Consider the following 19,839-nt stretch of genomic DNA (forward strand, 5'->3'; position numbering starts at 1 on the left):
AGCAACAGAATGGATTTCTGTTAAACACAAAGGCCAAGCGATCATCATTTAATATCCAAAATTCCATGCAGGCATGGGGTAAATGCAATTTGTTGAGGAAAAAACTTTTATGGGTGGATGCCTTTCCTATCAATTATCATCACCTGTTTCTGAGTGATGTAGTATTTTCTCATGACCAGACATGTTCTTACAGAAGGTTGGAAATGAAGGATACAGCTTGCATAATAGTGATACTCATTCACAACTATCATGCAAAATCATGGGAGGGAAACAATAACACACTTATACATATACTGAAACACATACACATAAATGACAGGCTTCTTTCAGTTTCCATTTACCGAATCCACTCAAAGTGCCATGCAATGTGATTGAATTTGAAACCATGTGATTGGGAAACAGACAGTGGGATTAAGTTTAAAGAAATGACAAATATATTTACTATTAACCTTTTAATTAAGATATTGCTGTTGAAATACAATGCCTATGTTTGAATTAATTTTTAAAAATCATGAAACATTTCGTAAACTAACTTTGTTCTTATCAAACTGATATATGGAGCACAAATTATCAATAAATTCAGTGGAAAAACTGTAGTTTAGATTATTTTAAAAGAAAGTTTGTATGCAAAACCAAGTGCAGTCTTGAGAGAATTGGCTTCAAAAGGGTTAAACTAGATGCTGTAAAGTAATTCCAGAACCTTCTCAGTATTTGTTATTTATTCTAATATATATTTTCTATATTTTCCTTCTGAATATGCTAAACCATTGTAAATCATATTCTATTATTTTCTTATTAGTAGCACATATCTACTTTCTATAGTGAACTTCAGAAGAAGCCTCATTATCTACATATCATCATTATAAAGTGCACTTTGATGTGTTATTAGATGCACTTTAGACTTGCAATTTATTAAGTGTACTTCAGTATCTTATTCACACTTAACAATGCATTATCGTCCAAAATAGTGCCATAACTCTTCTATTCTAAACAAATTCCATTAATTTCAAGTCCATTGTAGTAAGTCTCCTTTTTCACAACGTAACATTGTTGATATTGCATGGCCTTTATAAACCATTAGATGATTATAATCATTATACATATTATGTCTAGTATGTACATTGATCTACAGTATTAAATGGAAGATACTGACTTTTCACTGAACTATTCTCTAAAATTATATTAAGATAACCAAAAATGTTTTCCTTTTTTTTTTCCTCTGAAGATCTTTGTTTTTGAATGTTTTTGAATAGTTAGTTTGGATTAACCAAAAAAAAAAAAAAAAAAAAAAAAAAAATCCTAAAATCCTAAAAATACTTCTCTGCAGCAATTTGATGATTGGTTTTCTTAGAATAAGGCATAGTTACATAGGCATTTTGCATTTTAGAAGTTTTTAGTACATAGGTTGGAAGCTGAGAGAAATAACCAGAACTAGAACTATCTAGAAACAATAGAAAATCCAGAGAAATAATCATCTTTTCTGACATAGGTAAAAGGGCACAAATTAACGAGTAAAGGTTAGTTGAATTAATTGACCCTAGAACTAAACTGAATTGATACATGATTTCTTGAACCCCAGAAAAGTGGAAGGCAAAGTTGATCTCAGTAGGATTTGAAATCAAAACATTGCAAGGGAAATAATAATAGCTTCTAACATTGAGGATCCACCCAACACCACCAAAAAAAAACAAAACAAAAAAAAACAACAAAGACAAACAAAAGCTCCACAGAGTTAGAAAGAGGAGGGTTAGGGTTAGCAATTCAAGTCCTTAATTGATATCTATTTTATTGATTCTGGAAAGATGAAAGACAAAGTCAACCTCAGCAGGATTTAAACTCAGAACATAAAGGATAATAACTAAATATTTCAAAGGAATTAGCTTCTTGCTCTACTATTTTTGCTCTAACCAATGAATGAATATTAGTATCTGTCTAGTCTAACTCATCACTGTCAATCTTCCTACTCTTCCCTCTAACACTCTGGCTATTGATCTCTTACTAACACTCTTTAGCTCTACTATCCCCTCTACTCATTGTCTTCTTAATTTACAAGAAATAGCAACAAAATCTCCCTCAAATTACTGCTTGTCATCTTAAAAAAAACAAACTAATAGACATACCAGTCAATTGTTCTTGATAAACAAAAGTTGGGAAGGTCACGCTTGACTAGAAAGCTTGTAATAATACATCTGCTCAACTGGTCCTCATTTGGGGCTAAGCAACAATCAGAAAAATAGTTGCATAAGTCTTACATCTGATCAACTTTTATGTCAAATCATACATTGATATTATTACCTTCCCTGCTCATGTCAATGTACTGTAGTTTAGCACTTGGTCAGCCCTGATGTAACAGACTCATAATCAGAAGCATTCCAGCCATGACCGTCTCATCTTGTTTCTATATATCTAGCCAATATAGTATTCTTTCAAGATAGTTGAATATGATGTGAGAGAATTTTGTTGTTATTTCTAGTACTATGAACAACTTCATAAAGGCTCTCTTGTTGTTTTGTTTGTTATTGTGTTTGTGTATGCAACACTCCTGCAACCACTGCACATTTTAATCCTCTCACCATCACTCCACCTGTCTACAATGACTATTAGTCTGTACATTATATTTTATTTCATAGGGAGTCGATAAATCTCTATGTGGTTGCTTAACTTACTAGACTCTCTCTCTTTTACTCTTTTACTTGTTTCAGTCATTTGACTGTGGCCATGCTGGAGTACCACCTTTAGTCGAGCAAGTTGACCCCAGGACTTATTCTTTGTAAGCCTGGTACTTATTCTATCGGTCTCTTTTGCCGAAACGCTAAGTTATGGGGATGTAAACACACCAGTATCGGTTGTCAAGCGATGTTGGAGGGACAAACACAGACACACAAACACATACATATATATATATATATATATATATATATATATATATATATATATATATATATATATATACATATATATGATGGGCTTCTTTCAGTTTCTGTCTACCAAATTCCACTCACAAGGCTTTGGTTGGCCCAAGGCTATAGTAGAAGACACTTGCCCAAGGTACCACACAGTGGGACTGAATCCAGAACCTTGTGGTTGGTAAGCAAGCTACTTACCACACAGCCACTCCTGCACCTATAGACATGTAGTTCTAGCTACAATATAATAAACCTGAACAAAAGATGGAATGGTCATTGTTGGAATGATTTTGATCATAGGCCTGCTAGATCATGTCTGACATGAGGCCAAATAACAACAATAACAGCAACAACTAGCAGTAAAAGTTCTGACTTTGCTTAGGTGAGTAATACTGTAAGACAAACTGACAATCTGTATTAATGGGCAAACTGTGGCCCACGGAACTTTCTGAATGAGATGTCTAATGAAAAATTACCTTTATAATTTTTAGCAGTGCAGCCCACTTGATTATGGCTCAAGTCTCATGTAGCCTACTTCTCATCTGGCCTGCTGTAAGAAAATGAAAGAAAACTAAAGCTTTTGGGAAAAAATATATAATAATATATAAAAATGCAATAATTATATTATTATACTATTCTATAATAAGTATACTATAAAATAAAAAAAAACTATAATTAGAATATGACATGAAATAGTTTCACTTCTATGTGCTTCTATGAATATGTATCAGAAATATTTTAAACAGGTTAGTGCATGTGTGTTTGAAATGATATATAATATTGAAAGAGAAAATTATGACAAAATGATATATAATAGATACATCTTGGGAGAGTCATTTTAGCAATGAAAACTCATATACTGGTTTTATTTAATTTCTTTTCATCATTGGTATTATAAGTTAAGGTAGTGAGTTAGCAGAACTGTTAACATATAAGTTAAGGTGGCGAGCTGCCAGAAGCGTTAGCACACCAGGCGAAATGCCAAGTGGTATTTTGTCCGTCTTTATGTTCTGAGTTCAAATTCTGCCAAGGTCGACTTTGCCTTTTATCCCTTCGGGGTCGATAAATTAAGTACCAATTACGCACTGGGGTCGATGTAATCGACTTAATCCCTTTGTCTGTCCTTGTTTGTTTCCTCTATGTTTAACCCCTTGTGGGCAATAAAGAAATAAGAAATGTTAGCATATTGGACAAAATGGCTAACAGCATTTCATCTGAATTTATGGTCTGGGTTCAAATTCTGCCCAGATCAGATTTGCTTTCATCCTTTTAGGATTAATAAAATAATAACCATTTGAGTGCTGAGGTCAATGTAATCAACTAGCCTCCTCCTCCAAAATTTCAGGCCATGTGCCTATAGTAGAAAGGGTTATTATCATTATTAAGGGTGGCATGTTGGCAGAAATGGCGATGAGCTGGCAGAAACATTAGCATGCCGGGCGAAATACTTAACGGTATTTCGTCTGCCGCTACGTTCTGAGTTCAAATTCCACCGAGGTCGACTTTGCCTTTCATCCTTTCGGGGTCGATTAAATAAGTACCAGTTATGCACTGGGGTTGATATAATCGACTTAATCTGTTTGTCTGTCCTTGTTTGTCTCCTCTATGTTTAGCCCCTTGTGGGCAATAGAGAAATAAGAAATGGTAACATGCTCAGCAAAATGCTTAGCAGCTTCTCATTTGACTTTACATTCCAAGTTCAAATTCCGTCTAAGTTGACTTTGCTTTTCATCCTTTCAGGATCGATGTTATAAGTACCAGTTAAACACTAGGGTTGAAGTAATTGACCTGCTCTCCACTTCAAAATCTCAGGCCTTGTGCCTATAGTAGAAAGGATAATTATTATTACCAGCCAACTGGCTGCCCAATTTAACCAATTAACTAATTGATTGTTTCACAAATAATTTGATCAATCAAACATTCCTTTACCATGTGTGATCTTATCAATGAAATACCTTTGTTGATCTGAGTCTATTATGGTGAACTACAGTTTGAATCCATTGTAATAGATCTGGTGCAATGAAGGCAGACTATTGATGAAGCCCTGATTGATGAGATGAAAGAACTCAAATAAACCAACTCATTGATTGATTTCTCAAATTGTTGGTCAAACAACTGATTAATTAATAAGTTAATTTGTTAACTAGTTGATTAATAATAATAATGAAAAGTGGAAAAGGACCACTGTATTCAGGTCTTATTGGACAAAATGACAGTCTCAGGATACAGCGACATCTGTTTCAGTATATAATTTCACATGAAGTATCTTACAAATTAAATGCAAAAACAAAATACAATAATATTTAAAACATAGATGCAATTATAGTTAACAATTATGGTTAAAATATGAACATAAAATTCTGTTGGATGAATCTGAATAATTTATTTCGCAGAGGAACTTGTCATATATATATATATATATATATATATATATATATATATATATATATATATAAATAATACAGAATGGGACAAGGATGCAAAACATCCAGACAGTTGGGTGATACAAGAAAGGGACAAAACATACAGATAGACGATACAAAGAAAACACGGACAAGTCATTCAGAGTTTTCTCTCTTCAGTCGAGATCCAGATTATCTTTGCAATTTCGGCTGGTTATTCTCGATATTGCTTCAATCTGGCCAGCCCCAAGGAAAAATTAAGCTAAGAGCATTAGATTCCTTGGCTGCAGTCAAATAAATGGCTGAAACAAATAAAAGAATAAAAGAATATATACATACACCGACACACACACACATACATACATACATACATACATACATCTACATAACAGCCCACTAACTATTCTACTCTATCTGTGTAAGCTGTGGGTATAGGGGTATGATATCTACTATGCATACTGCCTATTTATAGATTAAATTAAACAGATATTCAGGATAAAATATTTACTATAGATTTTAGGGATTCCCAGTGTTATGGATTCTTGGTGTTCTTGAAAGTCTTGCTATTTCAACTAAGTTCTGGTTTGTGTTTAATTTAAATAGTAAATAACTATTCTAAGAATTTTTTTGTCTTGTTCATCCTCTACTGATAATGAATTGTTTTCTGTTGTTGCTTAAAATCAGATTAGTCCCAGCTGAGCAGACTATATCAAAAGCATGTCCTCTTTCAGTATCCATTTCAGATACATAATTCAATCTGTCTTTCTTTTTCTAAGATAAGTGTAATTCAAGGGAGATTTGGTTGCTATTTCTAACAGGCCAACCAACCACATAATGTGCCATACCATAAAATTATATATTAAATATTGTCTTTATTGTCCCCCAAAAATTTCAGTCATCTGATCTTAATGTGGTTATCTTGTTGTTTTTAGATTTTTAAACAGTCTTAGAGAGAATTTTTGCCAACTAATTGCATAGATAATTTCAGATGATTGGAGATCTTCAACTGACTGCATTACATATGTGAGAAGATACCGTATTTATATTATATGAGAACATGACAAAGAAGAAAACAGATAAAAATAAAAAGTAGAACTTTGGAAATATCTGAACTAATTACAGTCAGCCAGCTAGCTTAGCTGAAGTAAGCACTTAGAATTAGCTTTACAGCTCTGATACTCATAAAAATTTCTTCCTAAACCATACATCAGCTCAAGTGATGGTTATCCAGTATCTTATCTATTTTACCACAAGTGCTGGCTGTTCAATACCTTTGTTATTTGAAATCTTTACCTCTCCCTCCTACCACCTCTGATGTACACACACACAAACACACAGAGATTAGCTTATAAGAGGTGTAGCTCTCAATGACCTGTCCAATCCAAGTCACCATGGAAAGTTGATGCAAAATGGTGACAATTGATGGATGGATAGATACATGCATGTATGTGTGTATGTATGTATGTATGTATGTATGTATGTATGTATGTATGTATGTGTGTGTGTATATATATATATATATACATATATATATATATATATATATATATATATATATATATATATATATATATATATATATATATATATATATATATATATGCATGCATACTTATATGTGTAGTTGTGTTATGTGCGTATGAATGTATGCATGTATATACACACACATTGATGATATGTATGAGTATATGTACATATATATTACATAAAATATGTATCTATCTGCATGTATATATATATGTGTGCGTGTGTGTGTGTATATTTATTATCACGCACGCACACATATATATTTACAAAGTGTGTGTTTATAGATTCATGCATGCATATATATTCATTCATAACACACACACACACACACACACACATCAGTCAAAAATATGATTAGAAAGATGAAATTTTGTATTATGAATACATTTTGATATAAAGATGAAAACTAATTATTTTTATGTAGTAGATATTAGCAAGTTAGAAAGCTAATTAATCTATATTACATATTATGATATAATGAATGATGAAATATTATTTCATAATTTCGACTTCTCTTTGACATTCAAGGAACTGCAAGATACATCAATATCTTATAAATTTATTGAATTTTCATCTGGATAAAAGAAAAAAAAAAGACCAAAATTTTTGCTTTGTTCAACAATAGGCTTACATTCAAGAAGACATGAACTCTACTAAAGGAATCTTTAAATGTGGTCCAGAAAACTATTTAGATTTCTAGACTTTGCCAGACAGGTGGATGCAAATCATATTGTAGATTTTGTATTACAATTCCTCAAAATGGTGATATGATTCATTGTCTTTGTGCAATTCTGGCTTATATGTTGCAGTATCATGCAAGCATAGTTGTCAGTGACAATAAAATGCAACACTAAGACAGTAAGATGTTGGTTGCTGAAAAATTTCAGTCGCATTGCAATTCCAGTGAAAAGTGACCAAAGTAAAAATGCAGGATTTTTTATTTTTTGGTCTCTTTTGCCGAACCGCTAAGTGATGGGACATAATCACAGGTTGTCAAGCAATGCTAGGGGGACAAACACAGACACACAAACACACTCTCTCTCACACACACACACACACACACACACACATATATATATATATATATATATACATATATACGACGGGCTTTTTTCAGTTTCCGTCTACTAAATCCACTCACAAGGCTTTGGTCGGCCCGAGGCTATAGTAGAAGACACTTGCCCAAGATGCCAGGCAGTGTGACTGAACCCAGAACCATGTGGCTGGTAATCAAGCTACTTACCACAGAGCCACTCCTGCGCCTATCTGCTAATTTTGTTATGAAATACAGTATATTTCTTGTTTTTCATTGACATCCTCAATTACAGCACAAAATGTTATTCTTGTCAGTGTATTCAGACTTTTGAATCAGGCTGCATCCTCATCATCACCGTTTAATGTCCATTGTCCATGGTGGCATGGGTTGGATGGTTTGACCATAGCTGGCAAGCTCGAGTGCTGTACCAGGCTCCAATCTGATTTTGCATGGTTTCTATGGCTGAATATTCTTCCTAATGCTCACCACTTTCAGAGTGTTTTGGGTGCTTTTGTGTGGTGCTGCATGAGCGATTTTATGTAGTATTGGCACAGGGCTCTTGCAGGCTAATCCTCTTCACCAAGGGGAGTAGCCTTAACATTTCTGCTGTGGAGTATAAGTCTTGTTGAGTACAGCAGGGGGCCAGGCATCTCAATCCTTTGTCATCTTGTCTGAAAGATTCAGTATCCTGAAGTCATCCTTCAGTACTTTGTTCTAAGTACTACTACTGCATATATATATATATATATATATATATAGATATATATATATATATATATATCATCATCATCATCATCGTTTAACGTCCGCTTTCCATGCTAGCATGGGTTGGACGATTTGACTGAGGACTGGTGAAACCGGATGGCAACACCAGGCTCCAATCTAATTTGGCCGAGTTTCTACAGCTGGATGCCCTTCCTAACGCCAACCACTCAGAGAGTGTAGTGGGTGCTTTTACGTGTCACCCGCACGAAAACGGCCACGCTCGAAATATATATATATATATATGTATCATCATCATCATCATCATCATCGTTTAACATCCGCTTTCCATGCTGGCATGGGTTGGATGATTTGACTGAGGACTGACGAACCAGATGGCTGCACCAGACTCCAATCTGATTTGGCAGAGCTTCTACAGCTGGATGCCCTTCCTAACGCCACCCACTCAGAGAGTGTAATGGGTGCTTTTTAGGTGCCACTGGCACAAGGGCCAGTCCGGCGGTACTGGCAATGGCCACACTCAAAATGGTGATGCTGGTAACAATCATGCTCAAATGGTGCTATTTACGTGCCACTGGCATGGAAGCCAGACAGCTGCTCTGGCAATGATCACACTCAGACAGTGCTGTTAGCGCTCCACTGGCACAGGTGCCAGTCATTGAATTTGGTTCAATTTCGATTTCGATACATATATATATATATATATATATATATATATATATATATATATATATATATATATATACTTGTGTTTGTGTATCATATTTCAAGATGACAATTATGTAAGATCACCTATGAGGATCAAATTGCATGCTTGAAATAATCTGTAAGCCCACGATAACTACAACACTGTTGCTTAGTAGGTAGGCATGTAAGGCTGTGTGAATGATATAACAACACTAAGCAAATATTCAATAATAACTTTTATTTCACTGCACAAGTAATATTGAGGTTGGTCATGAATTATAAGATTCCCTAACAGGTCAACACCATTGAAGGAATGATTCAGTTGCTTTCATGAATATTTGATTACAAAAGCTTTGTACTGCTATTTGTCAAGACAAGAGAAAATGTACACAGTAAATTCATTTCAGCCCACTAAATTGACATATTCAAGCTGAGCAGATAGTCATCAAAATAACTATTATAAATGGCAAGAGAGTGTGTGTAGCAGGTCTGTAGGTTACTGTGCTCTCTGAAAGTTGGTGCTAAAAAACAAGCATTTATATAAGCCTTGTAGGGAAATGTTCCAGAAGGATCTAGATTGAACAATCATGTGAAATGTGGCTGCTGATTGGCTAATAACTTGGCTTCTCATGTGAACAAGGTAGTGCTATGTTGTGACTTGAACTTCATAATTCAATGACTTGATTTCGAATCTTGCTACAATACCAATGAAAGTGATCTCAGCAAGTTCAAATGTCTAAATTATCTGCTTCAATCTAACAAGCTCGGATTCCTCATGAAGAAGTCAGTCTACGCATCATCAATTAATGGTATAATACATAGTTTATATGCATCAGCAGCAGACAGAATGATGACACACACACACACACACACACACACACACACACACACACACACACACACACACACACACACACATATATATATATATATAACCAGCCGAAATTGCAAAGATAATCTGGAACTTGACTGAGGAAAGAAAACTCCAAATAACCCGTCCTTGTTTTCTTTGTATCGTCTGTCTGGATGTTTTGTTGTCCCCTTTTTTGTATCACCTAACTGTCAGGATACTTTGTGTTCTTGTCCCATTGTTGTATATATATATATATATATATATATATATATATATATATATATATATATATATATATATATATGTGTGTGTGTGTGTGTGTGTGTACACTTTGATCAATACACCCACCCTATTGACAGATATATGAATGCATTTTATCATGACTTATGGACTCTTAAACAACTTACACACACATGTACGGTGGAAGTCAACTTGTGACCAAGTAAGACCACTTCCTAAACACAGCAAGCCCATGCAAATGTTCTGAGCATGAAGTTCCAGTGCATAAATTTGCTTTCAATAACTAAAACGCTGCACTTCACTGAACCCACTTCTCAGCACAATCAGTTCTAACACCAGTAGCACAACAGAGGTTGAGCTGTCCAGAAATTGATTGCACTTCAGGTTGTTTTTTATACAAGTTTACCTACTCCTATAAGGAAGTTAACCCATAGCTGGGACCATAACAAGAGAAATGGTGGCTAAGAGCTTGTTCCACACACCTCAAAACACTGAAACTCCCATACTAGAGTTCTACTACCAGATGCAGTTTAAAGTTATACTCCAGATTTTTTTTATTCTTTTACATGTTTCAGTCATATGACTGTGGTCATGCTGGAGCACTGCCTTAAAGGACTTTTTAGTTGAAGAAGTCGACCTCAGGATTTATTCTTTGTACGCCTGGTACTTATTCTATCAATCTCATTTGCTGAACTGCTGAGTTGCGGTGACATGAACACAGCAGTATCAGTCGTCAAGTGATGGTGGGGGAAACAAATACACACATACACACAAACATATATATATATATATATATATATATATATATATATATATATATATATATATATATAAGGGCCTTAGAGTCAACCTAGCTAAAACCAAAATCCTAATAAGCAGGAAGGTAGATAAAACACAAACCCCTTCAGGTAGATGGCCCTGCTCAGTATGTAGAAAAGGAGTAGGTAGTAACTCTATAAGATGTACCCGGTGCAAGCTATGGACACATAAGAGGTGCAGCAACATCAAAGGCAGGTTAACTAGGAAGTTAGTTTTTGTATGTGGCAGATGTTCAGGTGCAATAAAGACTGTAAACAAACAGGAAACAACTTCTATCTCATTCCAGGGTGAAAAACTAGAGGTAGTCGATAGCTTCCGCTATCTGGGCGACCAAGTTAGTAGTGGGGGTGGGCGCACTGAAAGTGTAGCTGCTAGAATAAGAATAGCCTGGGCAAAGTTTAGAGAGCTCTTACCTCTGCTGGCAACAAAGGGACTCTCACTCAGAGTAAAAGGCAGACTGTATGACGCATGCGTACGAACAGCCATGCTACATGGCAGTGAAACATGGGCTGTAACTGCTGAGGACATACGTAAGCTCGCAAGGAATGAAACCAGTATGCTCCGTTGGATGTGTAATGTCAATACCCGTCAGAGTGTAAGTATCTTGAGAGAAAAGCTGAACATTAGAAGCATCAGTTGTGGTGTGCAAGAGAGACGATTGCGCTGGTATGGACATGTGGTGAGAATGGATGAGGATAGCTGCGTGAAAAAGTGCCACACCCTAACAGTTGAGGGAACCTGTGGAAGAGGTAGGCCCAGGAAGACCTGGGCTGAGGTGGTGAGGCAAGACCTTCGTACATTGGGCCTCACCAAGGCGATGACTAGAGACCTTTGGAAATGTGCTGTGCGTGAGAAGACCCGGCAAGCCAAGTAAGATCGTTGCCAGTGCCCCTGGACTGGCTTTTGTGCGGGTGGCACATAAGATGCACCATTTTGAGCGTGGCCGTTGCCAGTACCGCCTGACTGGCTTCCGTAGGATTTTCGAGCGAGATCGTTGCCAGTGCCCCTGGACTGGCTTGTGCGGGTGGCACATAAAAGACACCATTTCGAGCGTGGCCGTTGCCAGTATCGCCTGACTGGCCTTCGTGCAGGTGACACGTAAAAGCACCTACTACACTCTCTGAGTGGTTGGCGTTAGGAAGGGCATCCAGCTGTAGAAACTCTGCCAAATTTAGATTGGAGCCTGGTGTTGCCATCCGGTTTTACCAGTCCTCAGTCAAGTCGTCCAACCCATGCTAGCATGGAAAGCGGACGTTAAACGATGATGATGATGATGATATATATATATATATAATCATAAATATATAGGGATTGACAGTAACCTGCTTCTCCAACATACTGAGAATTCAGAAATAGCAGTCAAAGAACTACTGATTTCAAAACTACAAATTATTACTCCAACATACTCAGTATGTTGGAGAAGCAGGTTACTGTCAATCCCTATATATTTATGATTATAAATGTTTTTTACCGAAAAGGTTTTTTCATACTGAGCTACCCGGCAAAATTGATAATTATTAATTTTATTACTAATTGACGATTCCCTGCCCTGCATATCTATATATATATATATATATATAAAAATAAAAAAGGCAGCAAGCTGGCAGAAGTATTAGCATGCTGGGATGCTTAGCAGTATTTTGTCTGCCGTTACGTTCTGAGTTCAAATTCTGCCGAGGTTCACTTTACCTTTCATCCTTTTGGGGTCAATTAAATAAGTACCAGTTATGCACTGGGGTTGATGTAATCAACTACTCACTTCCCCCAAATTGCTGGCTTTGGGCCAACATTTGAAGCCATTATTATTATTATTATTATTATTAGTAGTAGTAGTAGTAGTATCAAAGATTCAGTAATTCAACCAAAAATGCAGGGTAACCTTCACCTGCTGCTGATATTTTTCTGTTTTTAACACTATATATTTTTCTAAGAAAGAATATCACAGTTTAGAAAAGCTCTCAGCAAATAAAAACATTAAGCACACACACACACACACACACATATACATGATCAAACAGACTCCAAAGAGACTGATGTTGATCTGTATTGGCAGGACTAGTACTATTTAGTAAAACTGACAAAAAGAGTGCAATGAACTTGGTGTGCACTCCCCACATTAAATTCAATATGCTCTTCCCGTCTATTTTACCATATATATAATCCTACATACACACACATATACATATGTATATGTGTGTGTACATGTATATATGTATTTGTACATATGTGTATATATGTTGTGTATGCATATATATATATATATATATATATATATATATATATATATTATATGTTGATTCAGAATATTATAGTGGATGAATTCCTTCAGACAATAGTTCACTAAGCTGAAGACGGTATTCATTACAAAGCTTCAATGAATTTATTGGGATGTATGGTCTTTAAAAGAGAACAATATCAAATAGGTTATGATGAAATGAGTTGAATGTTTGTTATAGAGAGAAAGAGAAATGCTCCGAGGCTTCTCACATGATATCTTATGAGTTGATCGCTATTCAAACCTATCATTGCTCTAATGAAGCTGAACACTGAAAAATGTGCGATTGTATGTGTGAGCATGTGTTAAATGAGGCAATGTAAATATGTGCATGGAGAAGAAAGAAAGAAAAGAAAGAAACAGTGGTCAGTAGTGATGTCAAGACTTTATTTTTTCTTTCTTAATGTTTCCTTAGTTTTTCTGCTGTAACTGTACCGAGCTGTTTCTGGATGAACATTTGGCGATTTTTTTCTTCTTTTGTCTTGTTATTGTAGTAAAAGAATATACACATCTGTTTTAGACCTTGTTCAAGCATTGTCATATTAGCATTTTTATATTGGTGATATTTATGAAACATGGAATTCTTTTCCTGCGTCCATGCTTGTTCTTGTTTTGTTATATGTTGATACATGTTACTGTTTCTTTGCACAATATAACAAATCTATTAAACATGAACTGAAATTGTAGATTTTTTTTTTTTTTTTACCATCTTTTATTTTTTTGAATACCAGTTTTAGATGTTGTTCTTTTAGTCTTCCACCTGTTCCTGTCAGTGAATTGCAACCAGGCTGGGGTACCATCTTCAAAGGTTTAATTCAATCATATCAGTTAGTATGTATTGCTGTCTTGTACATATTTTATGAATCTCTTGTTTATTTAATGGCAAAATTCTACCTTTTGGCATACAAAATCCAACTTGTTTCTATTTACACTGGTATATGTAAACACAGTGACAAAGAAGCACATATGCACATATGTACATGTGCATGTGTGACTACACACACATATACTATACAACACAAACATACATATACGAAGACAAGTGGCATAGTGATTAGGTGGTTCAGCTTATGATCAGAAGGTAGTGAGTTTCATTTCTGGACTGGGAAGCATATATGTCATTGAAGACCCAGTCAGTAAAGCATTTCATTTCACATTGCATCAGTCTACTTAGCTGAAAATGAATGCCAACTGAGTGCTGGTACAATCCTCTTTCCCTCCAATGGTCACATCCTCAATGTTACACTGGGTCAAGAGTGGGAGGCGGAGAGGGTTTCAATATCAGCTTGCGACTGCATAGGCACCTAATTAGTGAAAGTGTGGTACATGCTACCAGATCATAATTGCTTATGGGTAACAGCAACGGTTTGTTTGTTTGTTTGTATGTATGTATGTATGTATGTATTATATACATATGTATCATCTATCTATCTAACTTAGTGGTTTAGCAAAAGAGACTGATAGAATAAGTACAAAGCTTTCATCAGTTGATGAAGGCTTTTGACACCATTAATCATGAAATTTTATGGAAACTTCTTACAAAATTATGGCTGTCCTCCAACTGCTTTAACTATCATCTGCCAATTCTACGATGGAATGCTAGCCAGAGTCTCTCTTGGTGGAGTATCTTCAGAACAATTCAGTGTTAAATTGGGAGTCAAACAGGGCTGTGTTCTCACTCCTGTTTTATTCAACATCTACTTAGTAGCTGTAACTTTCATTTCCCGGGTTCAAGTAGGTCCTGATGATGACATAATCATTGGTTACTGCTTTGATGGTAGCATTTTCAACACCCACCAGCTCAAAGTGAAAACTCTGACATCGACATCACAGACTTTTGAGCTCTGATATGCAGATGATGCCACTGCCACTGCTCACAAGACAGCCTCACTCCAGTGATCCTTAAGTGCCATGACTGAGACCTATGCTCATCTAGGTCTTGATATCAACATATAAAAAAAAAAACAAGAGCATGCAAACGTTTTTTAATCAAAAGCATCCAGCAACACAACTATCTATAAACGACACACCTCTGTCAAATGTTGACTCTTTTAACTACCTAGACAGTGTCATATCACAGAATGGACATGCCAACGATGACATCCTATGATGGATCAACCTCACCTCTTCCTTCTTTGGACGCCTCTGAGACTGAGTGTTTTTAAACAGAAATCTGAGGTGTGCCACTAAGATTGCTGTCTATGTGTACCATCACACATAGAGTACATGTTCACATCTTGGTGGTTCTTTGCATCAGACCTTTCTTTATTTCCTTTTGTCGACCACAGTTTTTTTTTGTCTCATTAATAAATTTGTCATTTCTTGCATTTCCTTATATTTCTTCCAAAGTTACTGGTTGTTCACATACAATGTTCCACATCACATTTTTTTTTGTTTCAGATCATCGACCTTGTTCGATTGTTTGACTGCTCTGTTTACGCTATTGCACAAAACACTTAAGGGTGTGTCCTATAAATTAAATTTCTCCTAACATTCAGTGCCAAATAAATTCATGGATTTTTTCAACACATAAACATTCACTTTTTGATTCAACCTTTGAACATTATATTACGAATGAGTTCATCTGTGAAATATAATTTTCTTCCCGTAACACTGCATGCTATTTTGTTTGAACTACATAATTTTGGTTTACTCATTTGTTCCCATGTTTTCTTATTCATGATTGTGATATCACCTCCCATGTCTAATTGCATTCTGGCACTAGTGTTTTCAATTCTCACATTCATGAATTTTCTGTTTGTTGTAGTCACAACTTTTCCTGCTGACAAACTATTTACTTTTTCTTGTTTGTTCCATTTTCCTATCATTCTAGTTTTGCAGTGTGATTTTATATGTCTAGTAAATCCACAGTGAAAACACTCTGCTTTTTTATACGGACAATCGTTTTTCAGGTGCATTCTACCACATGCCATACATGGGTCTACATCCCGATACTTTTTCTGTTTTTCCTGCAACACTTGTTTGTACTAGTCTTTTGTGGCAGTACTCTTTCTGTTGAATTTCTTCCATGTCATGCCTTAAATTTAATATCTTGTCACACTCTTCTGATAGTTTCTGCAATGTCAAATCCTAGTTCATTTCTAGTTTTCATGGAATATCCATTCGGATTTCTGCCTCCCTTCTATCTGTCAATCCTTGTACAAAAATCAAACACTTGAAAGAATCTGGCATAAGCATATCTAGCCTAAATCTCTCACATTCTTTGTTGACTCTGCCTGTGTTAGTAGTGAAGTTTTCATCTACGCTCCTTTCTATGTTTAAACATTTCCATCTAGTATAAAACAGTGACCTCTTTTCACTAAACATTTTGCACAAAATGTCAACTGTGTCGGTGAAATTTATGTCAGATGCTTTTTTTGGCTATATGAAGTTACTATACTTCACATGCTCTGCTGTTGCTAGTTTTCTCACCATTAGACACGTTTACATTTCATCTGTCCAATTCTGACATTCTTTTTCCAAAATTTGTCGAAATCTGCCAAAGTAAACCTGGAAGCCCTTCTTTGGGGTCATATTTGAACTCACCTATGGAATTTGCTACATGGTCAGGTGAAAATGTATTCTCCAGATTGGTTATCAACTACATTAAGTTGATAACCATTTGCTGCTGCAATCCTTGTTGTTGCTCTTGTTGTTCCTTGAGTTGTTGTTGCTGCTGTGTTTGCAACTGTTCCTGCTAACAAGTCTTTCATATTTTAGCATTTTCGTAAGTTTGCAGAACAAGATTTTTGTTTCTTTTTTGTTGAGGTATTTAATTTTCCACGTGAATTAGTTTAAACTCTCTGTGTAAATGTTTTTTCTTTTTCACATCTCGTAAATTTGTTTTTCCTCATCACCACTGATGGTCTTTTGCCACTGTTGTATCTGTCTTTGACAACGGTTGTTGCTCTGACAGATATTGTTATATTCCAAAGTTGTGTTATCCTCAGGTTGTGTTATTATCCTCAAAAGGTTGGATTGTTATAACGTCCATGCAGTATCACAGTATAATTACTATATCAGTACGACTATCAACACAGTCTGCACATATTCTCGACCTTCTGACCTTCTCCTGTTGACTAGATACTGGTCTAGTTATAATGGCTAGCTACTACCACTTTTTACTGGGAATGGTGTACATTTTCTTTATACAACATATATAAATATATATATACATATAAATATAATATATATATATATGCACACACACACACACACACACACACACACATATAAATATATATATGTGTATATATATATATATATATAGAGAGAGAGAGAGAGTGATGCATGTATATATATATATATATATATATATATATATATATGCATGTATATATATGTATGTGTGTGTGCATCTCTCTCTCTATATATATATATACAAATTCACTCACAAGGCTTTGGTCGGCCCGAGGCTGTAGTAGAAGACACTTGCCCAAGGTGCCATGCAGTGGGACTGAACCCAGAATCATGTGGTTCGTAAGCAAGCTACTTACCAAACAGCCACTCCTACACCTATGATATATATATATATATATATATATATATATATATATATATATATATATATATATATATATATATATATATATATATATATATATATATATATATATATATATATATATATATATATATATATATATATATATATATATATATATATATATATATATATATATATATATATATATATATATATATATATATATATATATATATATATATGTTTTTATATCATTAATAAATTTATAAAATTATTAATAATATTCACAGGAAATCAATATCCAAATTTCGAAAGATATATATTTAATATAAGCTCAATAAAATATTCCTTTTGAATATTCTTTATAAAATTTATATATATATATATATATCGTCCATGCTACCTCATCCAACCCATGCTAGCATGGAAAGCGGACGTTAAATGATGATAATGATGATGATGATATTGTGTGTATGTCTTTCTGTCTGTGATTGTCCCCCATCACCACTTATCACCATTTGACAACTGGTGTTGGTGTGTTTATGTCCCTGTAGCTTAGCTCCAGCATGGTCACAGTCAAATGATTGAAGCAAGTAAAAGAAAAAAAAGAAAATAAAAGGATACAAGATAATGTCTGATTAATTCCAAGGAATGTAAATAAATAAGCATTACACTAGACAGAATAATCTGAATGCTAAAGGGTTAAGTTGGTTCTTTGGAACATGAATTTAACATGAAATTTTGATGGAAGGTTTTGCTTAACATAATTCTAAAACAGTAAAATCGTATCATAAAACCAGGATTGGTTTCAAATCATTTGGAATCAGAAGGTTTAAATCAGTGTTTAGCTGATAGCTGTATTTGCTCTACATCATGTTGCAATGCATAAGCGCTGATTACAGACATTGTGATGTAGAGGTATGCTGACAACACAATGATACTTGTTGATTACTTCAATTCTACAGACATTCCATTATTTCTGTGTGTCTTGTTCTAATAATGGTAATTCATGTGACAATAATTATATATATGTACTAAAAGGACTGCTTACTTCATATTGTGTTTTAACCCTTTGTTTTACTAATTTAATTGATTAATTTTCTCAATGCTTACTCTACTCTAGTAAATGGGATTAAAAGCACCATAAACTGCTAACAAACAGCTTCATTGTCATTGTAGCTGTTTAACCCCAGGTCAACAATGATCAACCAGACAAATGCTCAAAGACATTTCAGCTGCCATTATTCAATCATTTAAAAGATATCTAGGTCTATATTATCTAATGTGTTCCTTCCTTATTTAAAAAAACAGTAAGATGTGGTTTGAAGAAGATTTGGCTTCTATATCTAGTAGGTGAAACACCACACAGAAATTGACTTGTTGCTATCTGTGTGGCGTTTTGGGCAAGTGTCTTCTACAATAGCCTTGGACTTACCAAAGCCTTGTGAGTGGATTTGGTAGATAGAAACTGAAAGAAGCCTGTCATATATATAATATACACACACACATATATATTCACACACACACACACGCACATATATATACATATATTCACATACATATATATTTATGAATATATATATAAACACGAAACCGGTTATTTCTCAAAATACAATGTTTATATACCAAAAAGATTTTATAACATTTTTCTAACATTTTTCTGACATAATTTAAATATATACTTTAACCAAGTAACACAAGCCTTCTGTAGTTTTTTCGCTCTTATTATCTTTTATATATATATATATATATATATATATATATATATATATATATATATATATATATTTATATTTATATATATATATTCACATACATTCCTCCCCACATATATATTTTCAGTCACACACACACATACATTCATATACATCGCATACACGATTAT

At 34.6% G+C, this 19,839-nt stretch overlaps 1 long non-coding RNA gene across 2 annotated transcripts in view; it reads right to left on the bottom strand.

Annotated features, from left to right (window-relative positions):
• The window catches only part of LOC106876728 (uncharacterized), a 364,673-nt gene that overhangs the window by 23,170 nt on the left and 321,664 nt on the right, over window positions 1-19,839 (bottom strand). For both annotated transcript variants that reach the window (XR_001410288.3, XR_001410287.3), the window contains exon 4: window positions 3,383-3,456. This is a non-coding gene — a long non-coding RNA (uncharacterized LOC106876728). The remainder of the gene's footprint in view (window positions 1-3,382; window positions 3,457-19,839) is intronic.

The sequence above is a fragment of the Octopus bimaculoides genome, chromosome 3, assembly GCF_046866305.1.
Source record: "Octopus bimaculoides isolate indiv1 chromosome 3, ASM4686630v1, whole genome shotgun sequence".
In the NCBI taxonomy this organism is placed as follows: domain Eukaryota; kingdom Metazoa; phylum Mollusca; class Cephalopoda; order Octopoda; family Octopodidae; genus Octopus; species Octopus bimaculoides.